Genomic DNA, 14,464 nt, shown 5'->3' with positions numbered 1-14,464 from the left:
AGTAGAGTCAATCATTTTGCCCTCTTATATAGCATAGCACAACACTCTCTCTACACATAGTAAGTGCTACATAAGACCTTGCCAACTTACCAAAGAAGAAATACCCGGGTGGTCATGGTGCATGCCTTTAATCCCAGCACTCAGGAGGCAGAGGCAGGTGGATCTCTGTGAGTCTGAGGCCAACCTGGTCTACAGAGTGAGTTCCAGGACAGCTAGGAATATTTCACAGAGAAACCCTAACTTGGAAAAGCAAAGCAAAGCAAAGAAAAGAAAAGAAAAGAAAAGAAAAGAAAGAGATAGTAAAGTTGTATCTCCGTGTTATCTATCTATCTATCTATCTATCTATCTATCTATCTATCTATCTCTGTCTATATATCTATATATTAGTGAGCATTTCTTCAGAAATTGAGAGCTTAGGCATTTGGCTGCTCCTGAAACAAATTTCTTAGTCCCTAATGGAAAGAGAAGATGAATAGTTGTTTCTATGATTAAGGATTAAGACTTATATGAGAAAAAAATCCCCAAGGTCTGGTTTTTACAAGAATCGTGTTAGTACTGTAATAAGGATGGGTGGAAAAAGCATGAAAACCATTTTCAATAATCTTGCTGAGTATACTGAGGAACGAATAGCAAATTAGATCAAGAGCTGTGTTCACTGGTGTTCTCGTGAAGGGGTGGTGTCATAAGCATGTAGTTATACTAGCAGTGGCTTTTATAATATATATTATAAATAATTTATGCACTTACTGTATGTTGATATTTTGAAGCATATGTATATTCTGTGTAGTCTAGGTAACAAATGCATTCATTACCTATTATAGCATTTATCGTAGAAACTCTTAATATGCACTATGTATTTTTCAAGAATGCAACATATTGTCATTAACTGTAACTCTCACATTGTCCAGTAAGTGTCCTGTTTCCTTCTGCTCTCCTCAACCACTGGTAATCATCACACTCTCAAATTCTATGACATCAGCATTTTAGATTCCTTATGTGCGTGCGGTCATGCAGTGGTTGTCTTGTGATGTCTGATTTACCTCACGTAATATAATGTTTTTCAGGTCCATCTGTGTCTCTTAGCCTTTCCAGATTTCATTTTCTTCACCTGTGAATTGGGACTGGTAACATTGTTACCTAAATGACACTCAGAGAAACCTTATGGTAATTATAACAGAACAAGTGAACCACATTCCCTCTCTGCTCGCGCTCCAGGCTAGAGAGATTTGAGAGTCAAACATTCGCAAAATGGGCTTCTGGTTTTTCTTCCAACAAATTGGGTTATGGTTCGTCCGTTAAAGAGGCATGGAATTCAGAGTGCATTATAGTTTCTAATCACCGTGGACAAAGCAAAAGAAGATGAAGGTCTGTTCCTCTCTACCTAGTTTACAAAGTACCAGGCTTCTGAAATCTGGATGCTTTGAGGGAGCACAGGGTTCAGCTATGCTCAGCTGGGTTCCGTCTCCATCTGAGAGCATCCCCCACTCTCCTCCCTCCCATAGCCTGTCTCCGGGATGCACCTCCTTAGGATGCTTTGCGGGGAATTGGCCAGAGGAGATTTGGGGAAGAATTTTAACTTGTGTTAATAATAGGGCAAGTAATTGTCTTCGTTTTACTGAGTGCTTACACCAGAGACGCTTCTGATTATTATGGGATGGAGAAATCCATTTGGCCAAAAAATAAAAAAACATTTCCACAGCTTTATTCATGGCAGACTCCCTCTCCAATGGAAGATGCTTTCCTGTATCCTACTTCACATGTTTCTGAGCAGGAACCATTCTACAGTCCTGCCTTTAGCACAACATGTAACTCCATGACGTATCACCTTACCTATGAGCATGCGAGAACTGGGGTTTGCGACCCGACAGTTACTGTCACTTTTCTGGGTTGCACATTTCTTCCCCTGAGCGTGGGGTAGAAAGTCATTTTCCTCCCGTGGTTGACTATTTATCATGCAGGACTCTATGGCAGAGTGCAAAATGCCATGGGCCCTTGGACAGAAGAAAACCTGCTTTTTTTCTACTGGGTATCTGTTTTAAAATAGAAACGCTTATCCCCACGTCTGTCTCAAAATGTTAGTTCCTTCAGACACTCTTCCCAAGACTTTAACGATGTAAATTAAGAGTTGGTGTGAAGAACAGGACATTCAGATATTTCCAGAATGTCACTTGTCTCAACTCCGAGGACAACCTTTTCCCTTCCATTTCTTTAAAAGTGCAGAAGCAGAAATTCGCTGTGAGGGGTTGTAATGCCACTTGTTCTGACATTAACTATAGGACAAGGAGATCTGCTCAGAAAGAACTCTGAGATCCTGCTCAGAAAGAAGAAAAGCAAGCAGTGTGCTCTTTCTCTTCGTGACCCGACAAGGCCCCGCATTTCAAACCTTGGTTCATTATCACGTGATTCCAAACCTAGGTCTTCTGAATCAGACACCAGGATGGTGGGTGTGCAATGAGAAACCGGGAACTGACCAACTCTTCTAATCCCCTCTTCTCATGGAGCATTTGACAGGGCACAGAGCAGAGGCAAATGATGGCATCAAGCTATCGGCAATGAGGCCACCGTAGTTGTCATCTCAAGATGAGTTCTGTATCTGACAAAAATTTTAGGGAAGAAGGGGAGTGTCATACAAGGAGAGAGGTCATGTGCTTTCTTTACATGAGTTCAGTTCCACTATATAGCTACCCATGGCCATGGTATAAGCTAACAAATTCAGGACTCCAGAAATCAGCCATAATTTTAAGTGGTGTGCTTTCCAGTTGAGGTAATAGAATTCTGCACAGAGGAATTTTCTCTTTGTGAATCTTCCCACTGCCCACTCTGTCCATGCCGTAGAGGTCACTATTACTCATTCGCCCAGCAGCCACCTCACGTGCTGTATTGATTATCACGATTTCACAGGGGTTGTATTCAAGCGACCTTTATGCTAGTGACTACTTCAAAGCACAAGCCGTGCCACAACATGTAGGTCACAAGGGAGGCCAGGTTAACTTTGGAAGCTTGTGGCAGCAACCACAGTATATACAGGTATTTCAATCTGCGGATTCAAGCCGCCACTGGGCATCTTCAGACACACCTCTCTGAGAAGCTGCTGTACCTATATATCACGTTCTTTTCTAAGCACCTCACAGGCCACGACTCAAGTATCCTATTGAAGATATAAATGAGTAACTATTAAAGCCATAGGGCAGGACTGGAGAGCTAGCTCAGTATTAGGGGCATTGGCTGCTCTTCCAGAGTACCTGGGTTTAATTTCCACCACCCACAGGGCAGCTCACGACATCTCTGGGTCCAGTTCCAGGGTTTCTGATACTCTCTTCTGGCTTCAGCCAGTACCGAGCATGCAGGTGGTACAACACACTCACACACATAAAATAATCCCCATTTGAATTCTATAGAGGCCCTGAGACCAATAAGAGTCCTTCTTGAACCATGCTGTTGTCTTGCCTCTTCCATCCCCAGACTTGCTGTATCAGTTTGCCAACCCTGCCGTCCTTGGTGCTACCCACAGACTCAAGTAAAGCCATTTCCTCTTGATATGAGCAGTTCATCTAGAATGGGATTCTGGGGAAAAAAAGTAGGGTCTTGAGACAAGATACTCAAAAGAATGCTTTACCGAGCATGCGACCAGTCTCCCTGCCTGCTTTGGGAGACAGTGAGCACACATCAGAGGGGTTATGGACAAAGTGCAGGAAGCTTGAACATTCATCTTCCCCTTCCCCTGTCTTTCCTGCCATGGGTCTAAGGCTCTGGGCACTCTAGGTAGAGACCCTTCTGTGTAGAAGGGAGGCCCGAGCTAGAGCAGAGGCCGCTGCCATGCCAGGGCCAGGTGCTGGCAGCAGGTGCTTCTGTATCTCCTGATGTCTTGGGAGGAGCTCACTCACAAGCTGGGAAGGAAAAGAGAGAGAAGAGGAACTCATGACCTTTCTTTTGTATTTTATGAGAGCACCAAAGGCGAAGATGTTGATGCCAGCTTCACCTCAGAGCTCCTTTCTGTGTTGCCTTTTATCTTAATGGGTTTGCTGTCTTGTGCCACAGAACAGGCTTTGCCTTACAGCCATTATCATCACCCTCTGCCCTCAGATGACCCGGTCCTCCCAACACCGAATGCCTTTCCTCCTCTCCTCGTCCTGCCCAAAAGCTGTCCATTTTCTTTAACCATCCAGTAAGCAGCCGCTGCTTCGCTTTCAGGTTTAGCCCCCTCGTAGGTAGCCCTGATTGCACTGCTTGTTTTGGTAGCTGTTGTCACGCTTGTCCCTCTCTCAGCCCTGTTTCTCACTCAACGGGTGTCTCTTGCCCGCATAGACAGATTTCTTTCAAATAAAGAGATTTCCAGCTTCTTATTAGTTCTACCTGATTTACTGGCTCACCGTCAACACACAAGGGTGGAAAAAAAAATAGCTGTTCCCTTTGCGCATTTTCAAAATCCTTTTAGTTCATTCGGTAGTGGAACTCAAGAGTCGTCCTTTCTGCCCTCATCCCATAGCCACATCACTGCTGGATGCAAGCGGGGGCTCCATCCGCTATCTGAGCACAGTGGCTCCCGCACCTGAGGTTCACCAGGTCAGGGCACCGGCATTATCAAAGCAAGATAAAGAAGTAGAGATATGCTGGTTCTCTAGGGCAGGAAGCAAAGACCACCACCATAGGTTCATCGGGAGTGGCACTATTAGGAGGCGTGGCCTTGTTTGAGTAGGCGTGGCCTTGTGGAAGTAGGCGCGGCCTTGTTGGAGGAAGTGAAGTATATCACTGGGAGCAGGCTTTAAGGTTTCAAAAGCTCAAGTCTGGCCCCAGTGTCTCTCTTCCTGCTGCCTGCTGAGCTAGGTAAAGAACTTCCAGCTGCCCCTCCAGCACCACATCTGCTTATGTGCCACAATGCTTCCCACCATGATGATAATGGATTAAATTTCTAAAACTGTAAGCCGGCACCTTCAAAAGAGTTGCTGTGGTCGGTCATAGAGTCCTTTTACAGCAGTAGAAACCCTAATACAGGCAGTGATTAAATTAAAATTTAAATTTGCATGTTTTACATGGCAAAGTTTACATATGTTCCAAAAGCCTACACTTCCTATGTATGGGCTCTATGTTTTCAAGCAAATATATATCCTCGTGCAGTATCTTATTACATCCTCCCAGAAACCCACTTGTTGGGTGTTATCAGTCATCTTCTCAAAGGACAGTAGAGATGGAGACAAGGTTCAGAGGGTAAGAGCACTTGTTGCTCTTCCAAAGGGCCTGGGTTCAACTCCCAGCACCCACAAATATCTATATATCCAATCACAAATATCTATATATCCAATCACAAATGTCTATAACTCCAGTCTTAGGGGATCCAGTGTTCACTTCTAGCCTCTGTCGGCACTAAATATGCATATGGTTCATAAGCATACTTGCAGGCGAGATGCTCATAAAATAAATCTTTTAGAAGGGAAGCAAGCTTTCTTTTGCCTTCATCTTCTGTAGTTGCAAAGTGGCTAACCTATATCTCAATTACAATATCTATCTCAATGCTTAATAGTTACATAAATATCTATCCCCAAATATGACTCCTGTGTGCTAAAGACATGGTTTCTTCCAGTGTGTGTGTGTGTGTGTGTGTGTGTGTGTGTGTGTGTGTGTGCCTGCATGAGCAGCTTCAGAGTGAGAATGAATGACTGAAAACCTGGAAGGAATAAATTATAAATTTACCTTATGCCTTAAAATGAGAAGGTAAATCAATGCTTTGAAAAAGGCACATGAAGAAGCAACTTTTAACAATACAAGATTATAGATTTCCCTAGCTTGCCGAGTCCTCTCCTCTGTACCACCTTCATGCTGGGCTGGGTGTCTAAAGTCTGGGTTCTCAATAACAAGCCTTTTGTCTGTCTCCAGACATAGAGAAGATCCAGGACACATTCAGCCAGAGGACACATCAGTAAACCTTTCTTGTTTACTGACGCTAATGCTCCTGACTCAGATTAGAGAACCCTGGTCCACACTCAGAATGTGATTATTCTTACTTTCAAAATAACACTAATAACATTGGCTTCTCTAAGTAGATTGACTGGTAGAAGTAACCAAGTAAAATGGCCCAGACTGCCAGAGGCAGGCTCACGCAAGGCCGTGTGGGAACAGGTTGGAACGAGAGAACCTTAAGAGGGACATGCAGAAAAGCAGAAAGTACACACAACATTCTCACAATATTTTATACGAGAGAAAGAAATCCTGCTCCACCAGGGCTGAGGATGATGGTGCACTGCAGTAAAAAAAATCTTACTGTAAAAAAAAAAAAAAAATCAAAACTCTTCACGTTTCTTCTCTGAACTATTTTAAAGCACAGACAACGAACAACTTATCAAAAATAATTTCTGTTCAAAACCACTACAGTCCTTAAGGAAAAACACAAAACTAAACCTTTAGAAATGGGCACAACTTGAGCTAGCAGAAATAATGCCTACTGAGAAAGAATTGTTTCCTAAATCTTCTTGAGACTGCTGGAGCTTTTTAGCCCTCGAAGGCCAGCCTTGCCACTGTTCAATGTATGCAGCAGGGCTAAGACTAATCAAGGGATCACCTACCTAAAGTGCACTTGTGATCCGGAGTCATTAAGTTTCCTCTTGAAGACCTAGTTAGCTTTGGTAGATGAACCAAACCCGGCTGCACACACCACAGATAAGAATGATACCGCAATCATTAATACAACACTTTCTCGGATAAACGATGGCATTTTGAGTTTAATCCCAGCATGGCTCACCTCCTTGATCTTGGCTCTCACTCATTGTTTATTGTTCCAACAGTGTTACAGTCATTTGCATGAATTAACAAGCATAGAAAATAAACAGAAAGACCACCCAGAACCCCAACTTGTCAACACACCAGTTCTTTGGGCTCTTTATACATCTTCCAGTTCTCGTTCATATGTGTAGTGAGTGCATTGTCAGAAAAAAAAAGTGGCCCCAATATTCATTTTCTGGGTCCACACTACTCCATATGACCATGCATGTTTTCTCAGGAGAGAAATGTAGTTGGTTTATTACTCTTTGGATCTGGAGTCAGCCACACCTTCCTAAGGACAAAAAGATGCAGTGGATGTGAGGTTGTATCCTTTATGAGATCACATCGCTTTCTTATAACTATGCCAAACCGTGTTGTGAACCCTAGCCTGCTAGGGCAGGTGATTTCGTCAGCCTCGTCATTCCAGTTAGCATCTAACCAATCACTAGCTATGCCAATGAGACCATCCTAGACTAGGCATCATCTGGATACCCAGCAGTTGAACACAGATGCAGAATCCCCGGAGAACTACATTTTATCCTGCGGATCACAAAGCTGCAGTTTATTTATTGTCCATTGCTTTAAGCACTGTTTCAGAGGCTTGTTATGAATGATTAGTCGGTGAAATATGCATGTGTAGAGTTGACCCAGTCATAATCATGTTGTAAATCATGCTTCTAATAGCTGATTTACACAACAGTTTATTTAAATGTTCCCTGACCTGTTATATATTTAAATGATCTACAGTTACCTACGGTGTACAATTAGCACATATTACCATTCTTCTAACAATGGCGTCAAGTCCAGAAATGTCTAATGAAGAATTCTGTGAAGGTTTTGGCCTGCTTATGTTCATTCAATATTATTTTCCTTATCTATGAAAAATGAAGGACAAAACCTTTGAGGATTATCTGGAATGCTGAAGATGATGTACAAAGATCCAATGTCAGAACATGGTAGAGTCGATTATTCAATGATAGTTCTACATTTGTTTCATCCTGAAGTGTGAATTTGCTGCGTTGAAGATGATACAATACACACACACACACACACACACACAATTGCTGCATTTCCAAAATATGCCATATAGTCTATAGGTGCTGGCAGCTAACTTTGTAATGAATAAGCAGACAGTAATAGATCTGGTGGAAGACACACCTAGAAGTAATGGACTTAATCAGCTTATGTATGTCTAGTAGGGAGGCACTGAAAGAACCATTGCTCTGAAAAAGCAGATTTTTGCAGAACCTTAGAGATTAGAACTCATGACTCCACTGCTCACCAAATACCAGCACTAGTGAGATCCCAGAGGGCTGATGGAGAATCAGCTAATGACCTCCGTTAACATGCAAATTCTGAAAGCACCTACCCAGGGATTCTGATTCTGCAGATCTGGTATTGACCCCTAGAGTCTGTATGTTCCAAGATTCCCCTAGGGGTTGGTCAAGATTGACCAACTGAAGGAGCCATTGCTTAGTTGTTTTTCAGGTGGAAATCAAGACCCAAGAAGGGTTACATCTGAAGCTCAGATTCCCTCAGTAAGTCACTCAATGGTGAATCAAGAGAGGACCAGTTCTTCAAGTTGGCTTGCAAGTGAGGTTAATCCTCAAGGATAGGAGCGGGGAGAAACCTTTGTTCTCTTCCTGTGTTCCAAGATCAGCCTCCACCCCACTCTAGTCAATATGCACTTTATACGCTGGAGAAATTATTTATGTGAGTGTATCTTTTGTTCTTCACTGACAGCATATTCTCTGATTGTAACCAAAGCAACTGATTTCAGACAAGTTGAAATATATCAACAAATCGTTTATCTAGTACATCAATAAATAGCCGAGTGTTAGCCTTCAAATAAAGCAGTAAATAAAATCAAAGTAAACAATTCCCTTAAGAGTTTATTGTTTCCTCGGGGCCTTGGAGTGCATTTTCCTGTTTTGATCAATCACTTACTTTTTCTGTAATTCATCCTTTCTAACAAATAGCATGAAACTTTTTTTGTCTTCCAAGTTCAGAGTTTGAAAGGACATTGTTCTGAGGTGTAGTTTCTTCAGGAAATGCCAGGGCAGAGATGGCGTCAGCCCAGGAAACACATTTATCTTGGTAGTCGTGGAGTAATTTAAGAATTATTTGAAATTTGTGCTGAAGTTGAATTCAAGCCAAGTTCAAACCAACATAAATTATTTAGTCAGGTGAAAATAAAAATTCACAAATTATCTTGTAGTCTTAAGGTTCATATGCCCCAGAAATGAGTAAAATGCATAGAACAAAGGTTAAAATCTTTATGTTCGAGATAGAAGGGTCTGAACACTTCCCTGCTTACAAACACCTGACAAATACAGTGTTTGTTCCTAAGTATTCCTAAGCCATAATACCACCTTATCTGTAGGGCTAATTACAGCCTTGTCTTCTTTAGTTCTCCTTAAAAGAAGAGGTGCATTTTAAAAACAGCTGCATAAAAATAACATTTACTGAACCCTCCATTCAGACAAATATTCTTTTAACACTTTGTTCAGGCAGATTTCCACACAAAGAAATACTTGCTTCCTTTCCTCATAAAACACCCTGATCCAAAGCAACTCGGGAAGAAAGGGGTTTATGTCATCTTACAATGCTCAGGCTGCACTCCATCACTGAGGGAAGTCATGGTGGGAATCAGAGGCAAGATCTGAAGCAGAGGCCACAGAGAAGGACTGCTCACTGGCTTGTTCTTTATATCAGTCTGCTCTTTACACCACTCGGTACCAGCAGCCCAGTAGTGGACTAGACCCTCCCACATCAACCATTAATCGGGACAATGCAACACAGACTTGCCCACAGGTCGATCTGATGGAGGCACTTACTCCGTGAAGAGTCTTCCCAAATGACTGTAGCTAATGTCAGTTGACGTCAAACTGACCACAACATAGAGCTTGCACCTGCCTTTGCTTCCTGTCACAATCACAAAATGCACATCACTGTCACATCACTTCTGCATCCCATGAGCTAGTCCCCCCAAAAGGGTTTTTACCGTTGGGTAATATTTCACATTAGAGTTAAACTAAAGAGGTATTAGAAAGGACCACCCTTTTTTCGTGCTCCCACTGAGGATGGATCTCATGCGACCTGGACTGGCTCTGTACACTGGGAGAATCAGTTGTGTCAAACAGTGTGTTCCTGGCATCTTGCTCTCTTGTCTTCAGTTTCGTCCCTCCCTTCTTTTGGTGGAGGACGACACTGTGGGTCTTCTCAGTGATAGAGCAGAAGTATCATGAGATCTGGGGCTGGACTTTAAAAAGTCAGAAAGAAAAGTCGCCTGCCTCAGCATAAGGTCCAGGGTACTTACGGATAGCTCCCCTCCTCCAACCTGCCTCCCATCATCAAAAGAGCTGTGATAACGACATTTAGCACTAACAGGGTCATTGCAAACCTATCCTGAGGTACTAATAATATATTAACAGAAGGTCTCTCAAGCACATTTGGTAGTTGTTATTGGGCTTTTTTTTTGACCAAAATAAGTGCATGGTTGTAATAATAATATAATGATTCTAATGAAATAGAGTAGTGATTTATACTATGCTCTAGACCCTTTGGGTGTCCCTATTCAACCTTTCAATGATTCCCTAAGGGCAGAACTGCTGCAATCTTCAAAAGAAAATAAAATCTAGAACCAGTCACACCATTGGGTAGAACATTAAGGAGGCAGACTTTTCTGTCTCCAAAAACAGTGTTTCTCATGGGCAATCGGCTCAAATGAGCCTTTTCTAAAATAAGACAAATAGTCAGTCCATAGGTACACACACACAAATACATAAGCCCACAGAGAGATTTCACCTCACCTTAATGAAAACAGCTATCGTCCAAAACACTAACGGTAATGAACACTAGGGAGGATGGGAAGAAGAGGAGACCGTGGACTGACCGTTGATGAGAATGTAGCTTGTGACAGACATTTTGGAAAGAAATGTGGAATTTCTTTCCAAAAGATAAAAAAAACAACAGCAAAATCAGAGGTGGGAGAGATGGCTTAGTGGTTAAGAGGACCTGCTGCTCTCTCATGGACCTGGTTCAGTTCCCAGCATGCACATGGCAGCTCATAACCATAAGCAGACTCCATCTCCAGCAGACCCGAGAGGGTCTTCAAGCCTTAGAAGCCACAGGTATGCATGTGGTGCGCAGACAAAAACACGCACATCATCTATTCAAGAAAGAAGGTTCAGAAGTTCTGAGCATGGCTTCTCAGAACTGTTTTTCTTAAGAACTAAACGAAAAATTACTCTATGTCCCTGAAATCCTGGGTATCTCTCCAGAGGAGATGCAAGCAGAACATGAACAACATTTGCTCAGTGTAGATGTAGTCACAGCAGGACCCATGCCCCAAGCAAGCAGTCCAAGCCTCTGGAGATGAATGGGTAAAGAACACACACATATAGTATGCACAATGGAGCACTCATCAGGAGTGACAAACAGTGCCAGCCTGCTGCTTGGGATGGGAACCACAGTAGAGGTCAGGATGCTAAGTGAAACAATCCATCATAGAACTGCCTCATGGGCTCCACTACAGGATCCACATAGCAGAGCTGATCTGACAGAGATTGAGAGGAAAATGTGTTCACCAGAGGCTGGGGAGAATATGGGGAAGAAAGGTTGGTCAAGTGCTAGCTACAGTTAGGAGCAAACACCTCAGATGCTGCTACCTGTGGGAATGAACACTCGTGGGAGTGAGGTGTTGTATATTCTAAAACAAGAAGGAAAAAATTTGAGAGGTCTCACCATACAATGAAAAATGCTTGGGCAATAGGATGTTTTAGTGGGTGTAGTGGTTTGAAAGAAAATGTCCCTCAAAGGAGCAGCACGATTAGAAGACGAGGCCTTGTTGGAGGAGGTGTGGTCTTGTTGGAAGAAGTGCACCACTGTGGAGGTGGACTTTGAGGTCCCATATTCAAGCCACGCCCCGGAAGACAGACCACTTCCTGTTGGCTGGGAGTCAAGATATAGGACTATCAGTTCCTTCTCCAGTACCATGCCTGCCTGCATACCACCACGTCACACCACTGATGATAGTGGACTGAACCTCTGAAAATGTAAGCCATCTCCATTAAATGTTTTCTCTTGTAAAAGTGGTCATGGTCATGGTGTCTCTTCATGGCAACTGAAACAGTCACTAAGAGGGAGGGCAGAGGCACTTGATGCACAACTTTCTTCCATCCCAGGAAATACTGGTGGAAGGAAGAACACACTCTCCCAAATTGACACACCTTTCACTTCCACGCAAGCTCAGTGACAGATGTGCACCCCCACTCACACCCAAACATGACACACACATACACACAAACACACACTACTAAGAAACTGTTTCTGATAGTAAATACTTGAGGTGAATGTGTTTACCGGGTGGAATACTAGAAGTGGGTATGTGTGCTAATATGCTGCATGGTATCTACTCAGTATGTGCGGTTGTAGAGGTGTTTGTGCGTCTTTTAAAAATAAATAACAGCACACTATTTCTCTGCGATATCTGCCCACTGTTCTATTGCAGTTACAGATGATGTTTTCATAAATATGTTTTATATTCCAAATTAATAATGGCCGTAGATTCTCAGAAATCTGGAGGCTATTGCAGTTGGCTCATCATGCACAGAGGCGCCATTGCTATTGGCGCTGCCAGGGCACAGCAGCACTACTAGTGAGCAGTACCGACGCTATTCCCAGCTACAGTTCATTACTCCTTCTGCTTTCCTCAAATTTAACATAATGCCACTCCCTTTCTTTAGTTTTGTGGTCAAATACTGTATAGAATGTCTCTGGGTTTGGATTTTCAATATTTTTCCCCTTAGGGCTTGGTAAGGGTTATATGCTATAATTTTAAAATAAAACAAAAAATGCATTTAATACTAAACATCTAGAGTGGGAATAAAAACGTTGTCTTTCATATTTAGTTCTGAAATTTAATTTGTATTTTGAGATAGGGCCAGGGAGATGGGTCAATGGTGTAAGTTGTTTTATAAACAACCTGACACCCTGGACTGGAGTGCCAGACCTAGAGGAAAGGGCGAATAGATGCCGAGATGGCTCTGATTTTGCACATGCATGCAACTTGGCATGTATGTGTCCAAATTCACACACATGCATGCACACTCACATGCATGCACAATAATAATAACCAAAATAAAAATGTTTTTCAGATCCTTTTTTATGTCCTTTTTTATGCCCATCTCGCACTGTAGACCCGGTTGGCTTTGAACTCAAGGATTCACTTGCTTCTGTCTCCTGAGTGCTGGGATTTTTCTTTTCTTTCTTTTTGGGGTTGTTATAATGAACAAAAATTCTGCAACTTTCTGTCTATATCAATTCTTTAGGTCTGTATTGCTATGTACAAATATATTCATTTACTTAAAAATACTGTTTGGTATCTTTTTTGGTAAACATGGTGTTTATCCACTTGCTTTGTGGTGAACATTCTAAATTGCTTGCAGCTTTTACTATTGCAATGTTATACAAATAACATACTTACCCTTACCTTAGATAGTGGAGTTCCTCTGCATTACATTTACAGAAGTGGATTGCCTGTGTGATGGCCAGCTTTACAAACGGCACAGTCTAGAACATGCTTCTCAGTCCTCCTAAGGCTGCGACCCTTTAATACAGTTCCTCATGCTGTGGTGACCCCCAACCATAAAATTACTTTGTTTCTACTTAATAACTGCATTTTTATTCTGTTATTAATAATAATGTGAATATCTGATGTGCAGGATATCTGATATGTGATCCCCAAAGGGGTTGAAACCCAGAGTTTGAAAACTAGAGATTTAGAATCCCTTGAGAGAGGAGTCTCAGTGAAGGAGTGTCTGGACCAAGTTGGCCTGAGATAAGTCTGTGGGAGATTATCCTGAGTGCATGAATTAAGGTGGGAAGACCCACTCACTGTTGAAGGCTCCATTTCCTAGGCAGGTGTTCTAGACTGTGTAAAAAAAGGAAAGAGTAAACTTTGTTCCCTAGGCAGGGGGTTCTAGACTTTGTAAGAAAGAGGGAGCCAGCTCTGTTCCCTAGGCATGGGGTTCTAGACTGTGTAAAAGGGGAGAGAGTCAGCTCCGTTCTTTAGGCAGGGGGTTCTAGACTGTATAATGGAGAAAGTCAGCTCTGTTCCCTAGGCAGGGGGTTCTAGACTGTGTAAGAGAAGAGAGGGTCAGCTTCATTCCCTAGGCACAGGGTTCTAGACTGTGTAAGAGAGATGAGAGCCAGCTGGGCACCAGCAAGAATTCCTTCACTCTCTCTGCCCTTGACTGGAGGTGACCAGCTGCTTCCAGTTCCAGAAGTCTGGGTGTTGCAGCGGTGACGGATGGTCACTGTCATACTCTCCTCTAAGTTGCTTTCATCAGGACATTTTGTCAGAATAACAGAAATGAAGCCAAGACATTCAGGTTCTTAAAACACAGCGACGTTCATCTTTTTAAGATATGGTCAAAGCCACCTTCTTTATGGAGTCTGACTCCATTATTCTCAGTCTTTCTAATTGCAATATACCCAGTGGTTTCAAACGTTTGAATTTAATTAGCAACTTTGTTGGGTCATATTGAGTGATAGACTGTGCATGCTTAAAGGGTATACTCTCATCGACTCCAAGACAAGAACTCAGCACCACAGAAAAGGAATTAAGCATCTCTATCGTCTCTACAAATTTTCTCATAACTCTCTGTAATCTTCTGAAACCTTCTATTCCCTTAAAGTCCTGTCAACA

The 14,464-nt window shown here is 42.5% G+C and overlaps 1 protein-coding gene across 1 annotated transcript in view; it reads right to left on the bottom strand.

Moving 5' to 3' along the window:
• Positions 1-14,464, bottom strand: part of Synpr (synaptoporin) — a 307,866-nt gene that overhangs the window by 162,428 nt on the left and 130,974 nt on the right. The gene's annotated exons all lie outside the window — the stretch shown is intronic.

Source organism: Alexandromys fortis, unplaced genomic scaffold, assembly GCF_014885135.2.
Source record: "Alexandromys fortis isolate MF-2015 unplaced genomic scaffold, M_Fortis_MF-2015_v1.1 scaffold_116, whole genome shotgun sequence".
NCBI lineage: Eukaryota > Metazoa > Chordata > Mammalia > Rodentia > Cricetidae > Alexandromys > Alexandromys fortis.
The sequence above is the reverse complement of the archived record's forward strand: the minus strand, read 5'-3'. Positions and strand labels throughout refer to the sequence as shown.